Source organism: Anguilla anguilla, chromosome 4 (assembly GCF_013347855.1).
Source record: "Anguilla anguilla isolate fAngAng1 chromosome 4, fAngAng1.pri, whole genome shotgun sequence".
NCBI classification, from domain to species: Eukaryota; Metazoa; Chordata; class Actinopteri; order Anguilliformes; family Anguillidae; genus Anguilla; species Anguilla anguilla.
In genome coordinates this window covers 58,352,750-58,365,152 of record NC_049204.1, presented here as the reverse complement: position 1 = coordinate 58,365,152, position 12,403 = coordinate 58,352,750, and the positions used below count along the sequence as shown (strand labels likewise).

At 39.7% G+C, this 12,403-nt stretch overlaps 1 long non-coding RNA gene across 1 annotated transcript; it reads right to left on the bottom strand.

Moving 5' to 3' along the window:
* Window positions 1–8,647: 8,647 nt before the first annotated feature.
* LOC118225027 lies at window positions 8,648–12,154 on the bottom strand. The gene is made up of 2 exons (XR_004764744.1): window positions 11,286–12,154; window positions 8,648–10,131 (listed from the first exon to the last, which is right to left on the bottom strand). It is a non-coding gene; the product is annotated as an uncharacterized LOC118225027 (long non-coding RNA).
* Between the last annotated feature and the right edge of the window lie 249 nt (window positions 12,155–12,403).

The window sequence follows — 12,403 nt, the reverse complement described above, 5'->3', positions numbered from 1 at the left end:
GCTCTTTGTAATAAATTCTGTTATAAAAAGTGTACTTTTTCCATTAAAAAAATGACGATCAATATTTTAGCTGTATGAATAGTCAGACAGATTACCAAGAGAAACACAAGTAAGACATAAATACAGTGACTTTTTCATGTTGAATTAAAATTATGAGAAGACCTAAAATCGTGACAGGACACAAACACACACTCCCAGTGCAAGGATCCATGTTCCACATCTTGCTAATAACACTCTGGAATTAAACTGTTGCAGTTGAAAACGTGATCAGTTAATAACTAACAGACTGTACTGCTCAATGCAGTATGAACAAAGCAAATGCACGCATGCATATCGCATTTTAATAAAAACCTGAGATTCTCTAAAAATCATAGTCTGCTAATCATCCTATCTCAACAGCCTTAAAGTATTGAGTATTCCTCTTACAGACAAACAATTATGAGACAACTTCTAAAGATAATTTCTTAGACCAAGAGCTCCAGCATACATGGATTGGGGATTTACCTGTCCTTGGATCAATAGCATGCTACTGAGGGCTTTCTGCCATTACCTGGGTGGCAGACATTAGGGATGTAAAAAGAGGACTGGGGGGGGGGGGGCAGGGGAGGCTGCCCTGGAGTATTTCTAGATTCCAGATTCAAACCACTAAAGAAATTCTCAGTGCACCCCCCCCCCCCGCCCTCCTCTCTCCGCACACGCACACCCTTAACATAATGGATAGAATATGTTTTGTTACTTTATGTACCAACTGTGTCACCAACTCTTCGTGTTTCAGAGTTGGTAAAAGTCCCATTGCCCAGGACTTGCTGATCCCCAGTGTGATTCTGCCTTGGCTTCCCTTCTCCCTCTTATGTGGGAAAACTGAAATCTTTAAATAGTATGAGCAGTTAAATCGCCAGTGGCTTGGTTAATGACTGCTTCCTGTGAGAAGCCTATAAAACCAGCACCATTCTGACCCTTGGAGGGTATCATTCTTTTCTTGACCTCTATTCGAAAACAAATATGCATTTGTCCAAATACATCAGCCAGACTGTTGCCAAACTCATTATGAGTTCATAAGGTGCAGTTTTTAAACATGAGTTCCAAGGAACCGTGTCCAGCTACAATGAAAAATAGTAAAGGCACTGTGTTGAGTAATAGTGGGACTGAGGGGGTCAGAGGTGCTGGACGTTGCCCAGGGCACTCTTCATCACAGTTTCATAAGAGGGTGGCGGCTCCATGTCCCAGGGTGGGGGCGTTCCTGGGACAATGTTCAAATTGGGCTCTGGTGGGGGAGCGCTTTCCGCTTCTCTGTCCTCCGACACAGCCCTGCGGATCCTGTCCAGCCTTCTGCAGGACAACACATAGAAGGGCTGAGCATTGCGACTAAAAACATGCTGAACAGAGGCATTAACATGAAGACTGTTCCCGTAGTAGACACCATTGTTCACAGCTATCTATCACTGAGAACAGCTTCTTTGAAAAGTGTCGGTTTTGCAGAACAAGGATGTTGAAGCCATACTTACTGGACAAGCACTGATCAACACAGAATGGAACTGACACCTGATGTGTTGTCTTTGTTGTGTTAAATTCAGCGATGCATAGATAAAAGGTATCAGGGACGAAACTGGTCTGCTGCCTTTCTGATCTTTTTAGCCAAACAAATACAGCCCAATTACATCTAAGCAGATTATCCCCATATTAAATACGCCTTGGATCCCTTTCTTTTTGTACTGTGGAATATAGTGCCTTCCTAATATCCAGTTTTTTTTCCATAGAAGTGTAATTTTCTTTCATCTAAAAGCAGGGACTCTGTTTCTCAGGCCCCCAGAATGGCGAGTCAGTTTTGCGTTGAGCTTGAACAGCGAAACTATGTGTTTATTCCGCTCACACAAACAGCCTCCCTGATGAAATCTCAACCACATGCTGCTCTGATCGCTTCAGCATGCTCACCAGTCAAACAGCCACTTGGACACGACTGCAATAAAGCTTCTGTTTTCTATTAGCATTGTTCTCTTAATCTTATAAATGTGCTGCACTAAGGCCAGAACTTGCCAAACGGCCTCATCTATTTCTGCTCCGGTCGAGCTCAAAGATGACACACTGCACGAGAAACAGATCAGATCCTACCCCTCTTCCTCTCACTTCACTCAGCACATTTATGAGGCGATAAAAAATTGGAAGTTGCTCCAATATCCCACCACGTCTTGTCATGTGGTTCCTTTATTCATAGGACTACTCATAGGCAAATGTTTTGTGGTATTTTTTCCCCCCCAGATCTCATCGAACATTCACCTCCTAACCACTTTTAAAGTCGCTCAACATTTCCTGGAAAAAGTGATGATAAAGGCCTTTGTGTATTCCTGGGCAACTAAGAGTCTTGTTAGACAGTTAGCAGTGCTAGTGTGTAATATAAACTGTAGTGACAATCACAAATTAAACAGAACAAGACCAATAGCCTTGTCCTGTCCAAGGCAGTAAGCAGCCCCCTTCCCTCCCCAAAGCTTCATCTTCGACCTACTTCTATAATCAGATCATTCATTACTTTCCATCTTGTCTTTACCTCTTAGGCATTTCAGAACAGATGCCGCAGACAGAACACAACAGAGGCAAGACATTCAGCTTTTAATTATCCACTGAACCACATGGGTTTCTACATTACTTAGATTTGTAGTTTTAATCATAAATCTTCTACTGACAAAGCAGACCTGCCCCCCAAATACATCTTCTTTTTTCATTTGCTGTCTAACCTTACCTCTGAAGGCTGATGGCCTGGTGATGACTGTAGCGTGTACCAGTGCGTGGGTGTAACAGAAAGTGACCAGGGACAGCCACGGGGTGAGACTTCATCGCCATGTAGACGCCCAGCACCATCAGGAAAAATCCAACCAGGCCCAGCACAAGACCAATCCAGGTCACCATCTGACCCACGCACAGGAATATCAAGCCCCCCACCGTCATGAAGAGGATGCCCAGTGACAGCACTCCACTGTGGGGGGAAGGCATCCCTCCTTTGAGCCTGCACACCACCGGCTGTGGCTGTTAGCCCCTCTCCTGATGAGGAGCAGAGGCACAGTGTCACTTCATCCTGCCTGTCAACTCACATCCCAGATTTCTAGTGTGACTGACACCGGAAAGGCAGGGGTGGACCACAAGAGCACCACCGATAATGTCACAAAGACAAAATGCAATTAGACCTTTTGCTCACCCGATCATTCACTAATTATGAACGTTAAACCCAAGGACAACACATTCCATTTCGCTAGACACTAGACGCTGTGTTACAATATTTACGTTGTCCTCGGATATTCAGTGGATTCATATGTTTGTTCCTCTGGAAATTTTGGCCACACTCCTCTGTCGCTTGTTGCTTCCTTACAAGATAGCATCCACAGTGGGTCGTATTTTCCTATCCCGTAATGAATAAATAATAATTTAACTTGAAATACTAACGTTACTATACAGTACATGTTCGAACGAGGATCGTGTCACAGCGCCTGTATTATTACAAGGATTCAAAGGAAAGGCAGAATACTGCAACTGAAAAAAATATGCAGTAGTAGTATCACGTCCAAGTTGCATTGAAAAGCCACATTCGCTATACTCTAAACATGATTTTTTTAATATTTAAAAAACATCTCGAAAACTGTTGCATTTTATGACGTTGATACTGTTGCTCCGATCAGACATTTATTATTTATTAGAATAACATCATACAAGCGAACCTAAATTTAACATCAACATTTGAGGTGTACATGTTTGGAGGCAACATAATCGCGAACGCAAAGACTAGGGATTCTCCGCGCAAAGACAGTAGCTCTAGCGAGTGGACAGCAGTATAAAGAAGTTGCCTACCTCAAACTTATTTCAGTAGCTGCTTCCAACGAAGTAATCGATGGAGAACAAGTTAGTAGCACTTGGCTACAGTGGATATAGCCAATGTGCGTTTAGTGTTCTTTTCCCTTGTCCTCTTCACTTTAAAATTTATTTAGAAATGGCTGAGAAAAGTTGATAATCCCAAACAAAGATAAATAGAACGAGAAAAATGCTAATACATTGAAGTTTATATACAATCGATGACTAGCCTACTGTTTTTTGTACAATGAGCAAAACTGGTTCAGCAGAATTTTAGCATGTGCTATTATGAATCCAGTAATGGTGCATGGCGATCGATACAGAGTCATTGCAATAAAAGCGAAAACCCCAAGCGCAAGCCAACTAACCCTGCCTGTCTTCCCAAACCCCGTGGACTGCTGGCGAGAGGAAGTAGGTTTAAACAGGATTTTAGCTGGGAGAGGAAGAGGGTGGCAGATGGAGAGATAAGAATTGCACTGTTTGGAGGCTGGTTTACAAATAGTCTAATCAAAGGCCATTGAGAAATATTTTGCAAATTTAGGTCACTGGGAAAAACTGCCTCTGCTGCTCTGCTAAATTACGCTTTAAAAAATGGTTTCTCGTTGGTGTAGCAATAGAAGTGTCGCAGACACGTTTGTTTCCCCTCAGTTTTAGACTGCGGTAAAGATTTTAGTTCGAGATTCGGTCGATATGTCGATTCGGTGCTTATAGTACATTTTTATTCAAACGATCACATATTCGGAAACTTGGCTTCTGTAGGCTATTGTGTGGTTTTGAATTCACCCCGGGGGTTATTTTATTTGTCATTCACGTCCATTGCACTTATATTTCTGTATGTACTAATGTACTGTAGACCAGTGCTGTATTGCTATGGGCTGTATATGTTTTTCACAGCCTTTATTTGACCTCCCACCATCGTGTAGTCTATGAAGATCAACAGCGTCCAGTGTTGTTTTCATTCAATGTATATATTCACATACACACACACACACAACCCATGCACAACTCTGATCAAAGCAAATGAGAATTTTAGTACCCCAAGCCCCATACTCCATGCCCATAGTTAGCCTATGTAGTAAAAATATGGTATATTTCAATAATAATTATAGAAGTAATACTAATAATAACAACAATACGAAATAAATAATAAAGGTTTCACAAACTCTACAAGATTGTGAACATTTCTGGTGCCCACTTCCAGATGATTACATTAGAATCACGTAGTGAACACATGCGGAGGACATTGGTGTTTGTCTCAGGAATAAGTACACCTAACTATTCTGATTAAAGAGCAAGAATGCTTATGTCTCCTTACAGTACATGCACATAATGATATAGCCTATTAAATATATTGCTTAATGGAAATAAGTGAAATTAAAGGTTTCACAAATCAGACAAGGGTAGTGAAAGTTTGTAGGCCTATCATCTTCCATTTGGTTTCAGGTCATTTTGTGTTTTGGTAAAGGACCAGCCTTTCAATCCATCTTGTCATGCCCATGATAAGGAATTAAGTATATAGTATATTTGTAAAATTATTAAAAATGAATAAAATGTTTCTATGAAGTCTCTACATGGGGTCCAATTCCAGATGCTAGGTTGAAGTCATATTGGCCTACATTTTTGTTAAAGTGTAGACATTGAATGACTCCTTTTGTATCTTACATTAAGGCCTAATAGAAAAAAATATTTTACATTTATAAAAGTTTCACAAAGCTGGCAGGGCTAGTGAAAGCTTCTACATGGGGGCCTAGTTCACATGCTGTTTGAAATAATTGTTAAAGAGCAACAAGAATATGAATAGCTCCGTCCATGTCTATAATGATGTATTAATTATGATGTATATTAGAACAAAAAATTAAAAAGGTTTCACGTCATAGAAAAGATGTGCAACTTTCTGGAATACGTGGGGTCCCCTTACAGATAGCTATAGTTGGTTTGATGAAGCACACCATTTATGCCTCATTTCATGCCCGTGATGGTCAGACAAGGTATGACAATAATCCTATAATGAATAGGCCTACAGTAATGGTAAACTATAAATGTCCTGTTCCATCTATTTAATTGCAGAAAATGTCATATACACGCAATGATTAGCTTTTTAAAACAGTTTTCCGGTAATCGTTTTCCGCGTGTGGAGATTCTATGGAACAACTTCCGCATATTTTATTACATCCCCTGGCTACACCCTCATTGAATTCAGAAAACAAATGCTGCAATACGCAAACGGTTTTTAAAAAAAAAAATTGGTCGCTGGATGAAGCGTTGAATTAGAATTGTCGAGTGAATTCCGAACTGAATCTGCCCCGCGGTATCTTATAGGCTATCTGCTGTCCACTTGATGAATTTGAACGCCTCCTACACTAACACGTCGGCTATTTAAAAAAAGTCCACTAACTTCGCCAGTCCACTTTTCTCTTCCGAGTAGCCTATATATAAAGAAAAATTGCCTAAATTACTTTATACTGAGCGTTTTGTTGTAGCCTACAGGCTATCGGATAATTATGGTGGTATTATTTTGTAAGGTAAAGTTTCTCTTTAAAGCCGATTTACTGCCATCGTTGGATCTGCAGGCTTATTTCTACCTAGTCATCGTCTATTAAAAACTGTTGATTGAGATATCAGTCAACAGGCGTATGTCATGATGAAAATAAACTTGTTGATGATCGATGTAGGCCCCCTGTTCATTTGCGAATACCAGAACTGTAAGTGACAACTTTTTCCATAGGCTTACACAGTAAGCCGAGCAGTCTCAAACTACATAATGTGGTGCTTGTAGTTATATGCCTATTCAATATGAGCTTTTATAGATTTGTACAGATTAGGTTCACACGCAATTGCAAAATGTATGAACATTTGAATGGGTAAAATTTCCCCAGAGCGTGAAAGTGCAAATGGCTGGCGTGAGATTCGTTTACACGGTCGCTGCATGCACAAAAGCAAAGCCATAGCTAAAGAATGCGCTGTAAAATTTGTAATTAACTAACATTACTGTAAAGCAGAATTCCCCTCCCCCCCCCCCCCACTAAGATGTGTTTCAACAACGTCATGGTCTACATCTTTTAAAATGGAATTCCCAGTTGGAATTAAAAACTGTGAGAAATAGTCTACCACCAAATGAGAATAACATTTGTGAAATTTATTTCCTCTTGATATAGACAATTCACACCTTTGTACTGTGGGTTATAAATACAGTTATAAACTTAGTCATGCAAGGGGAATGGCTTCCCTGTGTTCCTTGTTTCTTCTTCAGAGCTCCCTGAGTGCACATTGTTCTGAGATCTAAAACAGTGTTCTTTCTTGCCCTTTCAACAAACAGCCAGGGACCCCTGAGAACCTTTTTTTAAAAAGTAGTATACATTCCACTACACAATGAAGTATATTAAAAAGGAAATGTGCTTTGGTATACATAGGCTACACACAGAAAACAGTCCTGCTATAGGCACAGAATAGTCAAGTGGGAGTTTGAGACCAAAGCAAGACATTACATTACATAGCCCAAGAGTGTAATTTTAGGCTTTTTTGCCTTTTGCATTGCTAAAATAAAACATGGTTACCATGTGTCCACTTATACTTCTTTAAAGTTTGTTTTGGGACAATATGTTGTATACGGGGAGGTTTGAGTCTTTGATGAGCATCTGTTCTCACTGATATTACCTAATGGGGCAAGGAGTACTAGGCATCAATACTGTTGAGAGGGGCCATCAAACGTCTGACTGCAACAACTGACAAGGAGGAGAATCTTGATCCCAGTGCATTCCAGAATCTGTTTACACTGTCACACTTTGTTTCTCCCAGCATTTGACAATAGGCTATTATTAAAATGTGTAAGCCCATATAATCACAGAAAACACTACGAACAGAGGAAATCACAGAAATGACAAAACAATTGGGGAAAGTCATAGGGATGATAGTGGTTATTTCAATCAAGATATATCAATATCAATTGTCTGTTTTGTTGTACTGTACTCTTCAAGGGTTGGAAGATATCCAAGTGTATATTTTGCTTATATTGAAATGCTGATAATGAAAAAGTAGTAGAAAAAGACTAAACAAAAAAAAAGGCATTTTACTTGTTTGCAGCTGTCAAGAAATATAGAACTTGTTCAGTGAAATAGGTCATGGGAAAGTGATTAGAAATGGGTAAATATGAGCTGAGAGTCCAAAATGTCTTTTGGTAAGACTGAGATTAAACACGAGACTGAAGATCTGTGTTTAGTAAGGCCCAAAGGTTACCCATTAGTTAGAATTATTTTTTCAGTAAGCGTATGTATCCCAGGGATTCTGATATTCCCTTCCACATTCTCACTTGCTCTGCAGAAAGTCTTATCGTTTAAATTTCACTAAAAAACACTGTTGTTTAGCTTCGTAACCTATGCCAGGTACATTACGGAGTTTGTTTCATATTGCATCAAGAGTCCCAGCAACACTATATTTAAGAATGAAATATGCACTCGCATTTTAAATATCTGAGTTCAGTATCTAGTTTCTTTTTCTTTAGTTGCTTTAAAATTATTCTAATATACTTTTGCGTAGTCTAGAGACAAAGATACGACTGTCTTGATCGTGGGGTGAAATCTGCCAAATTTTACTGACTAATGATGGTCATTCAGGTCAGAAAGCCACACAGGAACCATTTCCGCCAGCTAAACACAAATTCAATTTAACGTTAAAATCAATAGGGGCAAATTCAACACCAGCCATTTTAAAATTCATTTCAACTAGACTCTCTCAACCATAGGTCTTTCTAATATTTACACCACACAGAAATGTGCTCTTATGAGCTAAAATTTGTATTGCAAGGTGGGGCACCATATCAATGACACTAATTTTTATTCTCAATGAATGCTGTTCAGTAAGTTTCTACAGCTGTTGGATTCTGGAAACCATTTTATGGGTCAAATTTCATACTGTCACATCAAGTGAGCTGGAAAAGCATGTCAGTTTTGAGCTATGTGAGCTGATGGAGAGTGTTACATTAAAGGCAGCTTGTGATAAATGCGATGCTAATTTGTCCTTTTCTCTGGAAACTTCATGCATGCCATTTCATACAGTAATACTTTTGATGGTGCGATCGAATCTGTGTTAACTTGGTAAAATGACTGATTAAAAGTGCAAATTAAAAGGTTCAAACTACCCAAATCCTATTGTTCTGGAAACTGTTACCTTGTTTACATGTATTTGTCAGTAATTATGCTATATGTGTGATAAATAATGCTATATATATGTGATGAAGGCACTCTGCAATTTATCTGTTCTGAGAGACTAATTTAATCTGTAGGACTGAGCACTCCACAAAGTTGCTTATCCTTACTCTGCAATCTGCAATAAGTTAAATAAGTTACCATAGCTACTTTGTCCCATGCTACATATACTAATATATTCATGAAATGCATTATACAAGTTTTTATAAATTATCAGTTGATGAGCTGGAGCACCCAGTTATTCATCAGTCACAAACACAACCTCACAAGACACTGTGCTTAAACAATATATAACCATATAAGGAACACTTCTTTTCAAAACCCCCCACCCCCAAAATAAATAATTTGGCCCTTTGCAATTATCATTTGCTATGTTTACACACATTAAGTAACTATGAATCATACTATTAACAGCTGTCACGGACATTTCAAACATACCTCACCCATCCCACCCATTTTATACCTGCCATGTTACACTCCCACTTCCCGCACTCACAAACTTTGATTGGAAGCTGTTGAGTGGTTTTGGGTTCAGAGTTCAGGGGTGACAGAGCACCAGCGATCTGGTCTACGCTCCTGGGATCGAGGAGAGAAGGACAAGATCCCTGGGGGTGCTGCCACTCTCTAAGGCAGAGATAGGAATCCAGAGGAGGTTGTCACACTCCAAGGTTGATCTCCAGAGACAGACAGAAGTGCAGAGAGTTTGCTACATTCCAGGGCTCATCTGTGGATACTGACTGAAGTGGTGGTACAGGGGTGGTGTAACAGTCTTAGGCTGATCTGCACAGACACGTTGGAGGTAAGTCATCACGTTTGTCTGTTCTCTGGAAACAGAATGGAGGTCAGGAGGAGCTGTCAGACTTCAAAACTGATCTCTCGAGAGCGGCAGAAAAGGGGTTCCGTGGGCAACATCGTGTCCGAATAGCTACGGCGCAGATGCGTGGAGCTCCTCGTGATTTTGATTGCTACTTCATATGGGGGTGGGGGTTCCAGGTCCCAGTGAGGTGGCCTCTGTGGAGGGCTGCAATAGCTGGACTCCACAGGCGGGTAGTCAAAATCTTCCCCATATACCGCGCATCTTTGCCTCTCCAGGGTTCTACAAAGACATAAAAGCAAAGACAAATGTTCCAGTAAATGCTCCACTAACAGTATAGGCAGGCTATCTGTCGGTACTGAAACCAAGGTCTGAGAACTTATGTCTTTCAAAGGTACCTTTAGCATCTTGAGAAGTACCTTCTCAAGATCTTCAAAGTACAAAAACGAACACCTGGATACCAGGGAAAGATGGACTCTAATTGTGAAACTATCGTATTGAGTAGTGCAGGGTACAACGCAAACAAATCATAAAATGCATTAATTCCCCAAGGAGCGGAGTGCAAAATATTACTGCGCTTTCTGGTGGGATAAGTAAGAACACAGCTGTACAAGGTCAGTAAATCATCGTAAACCGAACGCCCCATGACGCTGTGACATATATGAACACTAGATGGCACACGTATAGTTTTAATTATAGGCCTAATACCAGTAGTCCTAACCAGACAATCAATATAAAATTAATATTAATGTGTTGTTCTATTTAAAACAAATATTTAGTTAAATGGTGTGACTAAATGATTACTAATGGTATTTATATACGTGTATGAATTTACCACGAAGCTGCTTTTAGAACACTGACAGAATATTGTTTGTAAAATGTAATATTATTATTAATAATAATAATAATAATAATAATAATAATAATAATATTATTGTTATGGGGGGGGGGGGCCTACATTCAGAAATAGACGTTGCGGTGAATATTGTGATTCTGTGATTGTATTTATGGCTTTTATCCGTGAAACTTAAAAATACAACCATCTGAGCGTTGTTGACCAGTAGATGAACAGTAAACAGTATATATAGGGTGTTGGCCTACGTGATTTACAAGAAACTTAAAACGTTTTAAATGTTTTAAAAAGTTGAATAAAAGTCGTATTCATTGAATACATTTATTAATGTAATGCTAAAACCAGCCAAGACCTGCCGAAACAAAAAGCTTTTAACAACCACGAAACACTGACAAAATGCATTATAAATATTATAGATATATTATGTTAAATGCTTGCGTTTAAATAATCACTTATTTAGCCTACTGTACATCATAATTTCTACCAGCGTGCATATAGGCTACTCTAGGGTCTCTTCGACTATAAATATACTGGCTGTAAAATAATTTCAGCTGGACGTTGAAAGACAAAGCCTACCACGAACCTTTGGAACAAAACCGACTGGGATTCGGGAAAATGACCAGGCGGGGGGTTAAAGAGGACGTGGCTGTATTCGCTGCCGTAAGAGCCAGCATTGCTTTTCCCATTCATAGCCCAAAAAAGTCCAAGGATCAAAAGCAGAGCACCAAGCACAACACAACACAGACTGAACGCCTGCAGCTTGCCGTGGCTGGACTTCAGGAAAGCAGTGGCCCCACCCGTAACAATGAGAAACACTCCAATTACTACAGCCCCATGGTGCAGGGAAGGCATTGTCCTCCAAGGATCCGAGGCTGGATTGCACTTGTCGGTGACCTGTCGTTATCTGCAAGGTGCGGTGCGCCTGGGGCTCATTTCCATGAGCGGTAGCCTAGTTCAAAAAGCAAGCTGAAGTAAAAAATCATAACATTTTAGATTTTTTTCTTCTTTAATTTGGATTATTAGCTTGATGTGAACATACAATGAATAATAAAAGAAATGCATTAACATATAGCATTCCTGCGTCTTCCTAGCCAGGTAACCAACATGTGTATTCAACAAGGATATTGCATTTGGTTTTTATATTCTTTCTTGCTCCTCGTATGAATATGGACGCGGTGATGGTACCGGTTTCTTCTCTTAACAACTGTTCTTCCATTTGCATAAAGTAAACTTTTATCCTTAAATAATGTTTAAGTCACAAATTGTGCAATGTGTTGGAATCCACAGAATACCTTCTTCACGAGAAAAAAAATGTCCTTAGATAAGCGAATCAATTTCAAAAACTAAGAAAAGCATCATTCCAAACAAACAGGCGACGCTTCTGTTCTGACTTCATGGTAAGATGCTTCGCTGGGGTATTCCGTTGAAATAAATAATGGCTATTGGCGATTGCCTCACAGTAGAATTGTGCTGTGTGGCGTCTGTGTTGATGCTCCGCCCTTAAATCTATTAGAATGCTGCACATTTTCCAAGTTACCTTAGACAACCCAAAGTCAAATTTCCAATGCTAAATTAGAGTATCCACCAACAGACATACAATTGCAAGTAGAACGTGTCACGTATTTCTTCAGAGTAGCCGGAGTAGCCAATTGTTAACACTTTAATAATTGTTATTGGGGGAAATACAGTTTGCTGTCATGT